General features: G+C 43.5%; 1 pseudogene; it reads right to left on the bottom strand.

Annotated features, from left to right (window-relative positions):
• Positions 1-2,472: 2,472 nt before the first annotated feature.
• On the bottom strand, positions 2,473-2,590 carry LOC126163846 (5S ribosomal RNA; annotated as a pseudogene).
• Positions 2,591-5,700: the final 3,110 nt, after the last annotated feature.

Genomic DNA, 5,700 nt, shown 5'->3' on the forward strand with positions numbered 1-5,700 from the left:
ATACACATTAAAATATACATAAAAAATAATTCTTCCGTGGCAACAGTTTGCCGCCTAGATACAGCCCTGATTGTAGATCTCAGTATGGAATGTATTGCTTCGACCTGTTTCGCTGTGGGTTTAATTATGGACTTTATGGAATGACCCAAGAAGATTACCTCACTTTTTCCCAAGTTCGCACTTCTCTTCACTAGCGATGATGTAATGTTTTCACAGGGTGTCCAAAATTATTTTGAAATGTCTTTTGAGCTCTTCAGCAGTTTTTGAGACCACTATATCGTCCAAATAGAAAAAACAAAACAAAAGTTTTCTTAATATTGGTCAATAGAAAGTTGCCACAAGTAGTAGGGAGATGGCAGCATTACCCCAATTCTGATGCCAAATTGATATGAAAATTAATTCAATTGATCAATTAATCCCCCCCCCTCCCCCCTCCTCCCGGCCCCGACCATCGCCAACCCCACCCCCAGAAGACGTCATGTGTTTTTCTCAGCCTGCACATGGGCCTCAAACCCCTCCCACCCTCTCCACCCTCCCCCTCCCACTCTCCCTCCTCAATCACCTACCCTATTGGTGGGAATTTCGAATTTTTGCGACCATTCCAAATTTTCGCTGTACAAATCAATTGTCAGCTCAGAGGACATAATATTAACTGAAATTGTTGATAAAAATCATTTATAAAACTGGAATAGGTGGTAGAAATTGGAAAAAAGCAATTCAGAGGAGGATAAATCAGAGAATTATGCTCTGAGAAGGACATATTTTGCATTTTGTAGGACACGGATACTCTTGTTTAACTTCCGATCGCTTCATCACTTTGTATAGTTCGACCGCAAAGTCATTAAAATGCTCTGCATTGTGCTGCTCGCCTTGGCATTACCGCCTTTGCCTTGCATAGGGACTGGGCCATTGTGGCTTCCACACCTCCAGCCTCCCCACCCCTCCACCCCCCGTCAGGTAGCAGCTTGCCGGCCCGTCTGCATTCACAACAGTTGCCTCGAGGGATACTGCAGGACACACCTACCCCCATGCCCCCTGGCCAGCTGTGGGTAATTTAACATGAAAGGTGCAAGAGCATGCAAGCTCTTAACTCTCAGGTGGCCTAATGACACAACTGCGACACGTGCGCCGCCTGGCTATGTGTCCGGCATCTGATGATGACCACTTGTCTATCCCCAGCCCTCGACTTCTATGGGTGGCAGCCAGTAGCTGGAAATAGGCATTTAGTACATTATAGTATGATGCTGCTCTAAAGGCGCACTTTGTTGGTCCTTACCAAGAACAATAGAGTTGTTTTCGAGGTTAGTGTCTTCCCCCACAGCTCTGTCCTAAGGAAAACAGCAACAGATATTTCGAGGGATGCAGCTGACATCAGGTGTGTCTGACTATCCATCTGTCTCAGACTGTACAAAGGGTGTTTTTCTAAAGATAGCAGATGTGTACAATTTTCCACCAATTTGCCAGCAAACAAAGGATGTTTTCAGAAAGGAGCCTCTATTTGTTTTATAGAATTTTTTGTCTCCCACTGCAACTGCCTGCACCAAGAAGAAAAAGAAAGTGAAGTTAGCGTCCTCACACCACAGCTATGCACTGAATAACAACAACATGTATTTGAAGGGTGCAGCTGATGTCAGAAATATCAAGCCATCTATTTTCTTCAGAGTGAACAAATAGTGTTTTTCTAAAGCTAGCAGCTGTGTCCAATATGTCAACCACTTGCCAGCAAACAAAGCACATCTATCTCAGATCATTTTTTCCCTCCCCCACAGATATGATATTTTCCTCAAACAGCTGCACTAAGCCTGCTTGAAGAAAAAAGAAGGCAAGTTATAAGTTGCTGGAATGGCACTGAGTTCCCAATGGTCCTCAACTAAACAGAGGGTGGAGTCTGAAGCTATATAAAGCCCAACCCCCACCACAATCACCAGTCTTTGACAGTGCATAGTTGTGTCAATGTGATTCCTGCAACATGAAACGGTCAGCCAGCAATGATGCCAGTGGTAGTGGTAGTGGAAAACGGCCGAACTTGGGTCAATTGCCATGTAAGTGTTTATAAAAAAAAATTTATGAGTTCAACTAGCAACAGTTATAAAATTTCATAGCAAAGTATTCAAAATTTTCGAGATTGTGATACATTTTGTAACAAATGGTTATAAAAGTTTTTTTTCTTACTATTACACCATTCATTCCCGAAATGTTGATGGAACTAGAACACCAGCTGGAAGCTGAAAGTCTCCTGCAAGCAGAAGATCATGTGCTACCATCATGTAAGTATGTAAACGTATGTCCATAAACTCTGTCCACAGGCCCTGGCGGACCGCCATGTCATCCTCAGCCCACAGGCATCACCGGATGTGGATACGGAGGGGCATGCATCTCTCCCAGCCGTATCTCACTTTCTGAGACCTGAGCCACTATGTCTCAATCAAGTAGCTCCTCAGTTTGCCGCACAAGGGCTGAGTGCACCCTGCTTGCCAATAGCGCTCGGCAGACCGGATGGTCGCCCATCCAAGTACTAGCCCAGCCTGACAACACTTAACTTCGGTGATCTGACGGGAACCGGTGTTACCACTACGGCAAGGCCATTGGCCGATCATGTAAGTACAATTCAAAATTCTGTGTGTGATAGTTATATGTTCAGGAAGCAACTCTTAAAGTGTTCCAATTGTAGCAAGTTCTTGTAACACTTCTACTGTTGCTCTAGCATTAGACCAGCAGCAGCTGAAAGTCTCCATCAAGTGGAAGAGCTTGTGCTACCATTACGTAAGTACATCTCCAAATTCTGTGTGGTAGTTTACATGTTCAGATTGTAACAAGCATTTATGAAACTTTTGATCTCACTGCTGCAGCATTAGAGTCACAGCTGATGGACATTGAGCTGCTTCTGAAGTCTGAAATGCAGCAAGAAAGTAAGTACAGTTGTAATATAGTGCCGCTAGACTCTTTTTTCATCATATACAGTTGTGTGAGGTATATATTATTCATTGTTGTAGATGTTGCTAATGCTCAAGAGGAAAATGAGGTTCTGATAGGAGTATGCATCGAGAATGATGACCAGGCGTCATCACTTCTATCTGGTATGAACTTTTTACTTATTTAATCAATTTTTTCGTAGTTACATATAATCAATATCTCGCTGAAGTCAAATTCAGTACAAAGTTTTTGTTGTTGTTTCTACTAATCAGTATCTTGCTGTAGACAACTCCCATGAGATGGATTGATGGCTCCATAACAACAACGATTCTGATGAGGGTGAAATTCTTGATTGGGAGTGTGAGATGATGGCTGCTGAAAGGCAGTGTGATCTCTCCATTCTGGAACAAGAGATGGAGATATTTGACTGGTTGGGAGAACTAGCAGAAAGATCAACTGAACTGCTCAATCCTGGGAACCAGAATGTAAAAGGTGATTATAATGTGACCATCATCATTAAAGCATATAATTATTGTTCAGGAATGCTGATGCTCTTAATTGTACTTTTTGTTTACAGCATTTAAAAAAATCTTGAGCATTGTGCTTAATTTTTTCCCAATATTTGTATGTTACAGAGGTGGCACCAACACCACTGTGACAAGAGCTTGCTGTGGCATGTGCATTTAGAGCAGTGATTGTGGGGGCGGGTGTCAAACACACACCCGAGCGGTGTGCACTGTTGTGCGAAGCACAGCTTGTTGCCGTGTGAGAAGTGGCCATGGCTGCTGTAGTGCCAGCCCTTAAGCCACCACATACCCTCTGGTGTCCGTGGGTGGTACAGTCAGAGCAATGATTTCCCCCCCCCCCCCCCCCCCCCCAGGCTAGCAATGGTGTAGGCTCAAATATGCAGGAGCATCAAGGGGTGCCTCACCCCAGCCTGGGTGCTCCCACAAAGGTCACCATCACTGCCTCCTACTACAAACACACTGGCTGCTCGCCCTTGCCAGCAGCAAAATGTTTGTATGCCTCGGTGCATGCCTCTCCCCCCCCTTCCTACTGAAGGTGCCTCTTCCCCAGCTCCCTCATCCACCAGTTGGACGCAGTCGTCACTTAGCTGTAGTATTAATGATAATGAACCTGTGGCTAGCGGTAGTGCTCTATCCTGTCCTGATAGTGAAGGACATCAGATTAGTGGCAACATGACTCCTCTAGAACACTTGGCGGCTGTATCTTATTTACTAGAACTGCGAATAAGGCTGGAGGTTATCGTGCCCCAGTCAGGTTTCTAGAAGTGTGCCTCCTGGTGCTAGAGGCAGAGCTCCTGAAAGCCCTAGACAATCCAAGATATAATGCAATTAAATGTAATGCATTGTTCTGCTGCGAGTTGACTCACCCCTCCAAACAGCAGAGTGCTGCTGAGGAGAAAACCTTGCACTACATCTAGGGTGGTAAAGGCATTATATCTCGGAGTACATCAATTGCCTAGTGGTTTCTTGAATCCACCTTGGCTGCTATACTTGCCCAGTTTTCCAAGATGGAAGGAAGAGAGTCAGCTAAAGCACTCAGCCAAATACCACATCTCGCCATTCATGTCTATGATGCTTTAAATGGAGGGTCCAGTTATACCAAACTCCCTGAGGATATTAAGAAGAAGCAGGTTTGCATTAATGTTCAAAATGAAAATGATAATGCTTGTTTTGCATGGTCAGTTCTGGCTTGTGAGAGAAATTACCATTACAGATACCATCCCGAGCACACAACAACATACAATGTACAAAAGAATAAAATCCTCAGAGGTTATAATTTTGATGGTATCAAGTTCCCTGTAAAGATTCAGGACATACCAAAATTTTAGACACAAAATCCCGGAATATCGGTTCTTGTTTATGGCCTAAAGAAGAAAGAGAAAAGCAAGCCAGATGAGCAGGACAAGCATACTATAGTTGGACCACTCCATTTTTCGAAATATGCAGGTGAGTGTGATCTTCAGGTAAACATGCTGTTCTTCTCTGAAGGTAATAATCAGCATTACATATGGATCAAAGACATGTACCACATCCTTGTCAGCCAATTGTTGAAACACGAACATAAAAAACACATTTACTTCAGGTGTCTAAATACCTTTTCAAAAGAAAAGTATTTAAAAAGGCATCCAAAGGACTGTGAATCTAAGGAACTGGTATGTGTTGTTATGCCTACAGAAGAAAACAAGTTCTATAATTCAAGAATGGTCACCACCAGGAATGTTGTCCATTTCTTGTATATGCAGACTTCAAATGTCTCCTTGCCTCTATTACTCACTGTGAAGGGAACCCCTTAGCCTCACATACCATCTTCATGCAAAAATACGTACTACCATATGTGGGTGCGTACCAACTTGCATGTTCATATAATTCGAGTCTTAACCACTATGAATCTTATGTTGGGGATAATCCTGTGGATTGGTTGTTCACTGAGCTTGAAAAACATCTGGATAATAAGGCCAAACTCGATGAAACCAGGCTACCTGACATACCTGCATTTACCAGTACTCTCACAGGTGATGCCATAACTAGTGCAGATTATGAGCAAGCCGTGAATGTCTGGTGGGAATTCAACATTCCAAATTTGGGTGAACACGCAAGACTATACATGAACACTGGTGTGTGCTAGCTTGCAGATGTTTTTGAAAAGTTCCGGAATGTGTGCATGGCCACATACTCTCTGGAGCCTGCCCTTTATTACATGGCACCTAGGTTGTTCTGGGACACAATGCTCAAGAAAACAAGGCACAACATTGAACTTTTG

Source organism: Schistocerca cancellata, chromosome 2 (assembly GCF_023864275.1).
Source record: "Schistocerca cancellata isolate TAMUIC-IGC-003103 chromosome 2, iqSchCanc2.1, whole genome shotgun sequence".
NCBI classification, from domain to species: domain Eukaryota; kingdom Metazoa; phylum Arthropoda; class Insecta; order Orthoptera; family Acrididae; genus Schistocerca; species Schistocerca cancellata.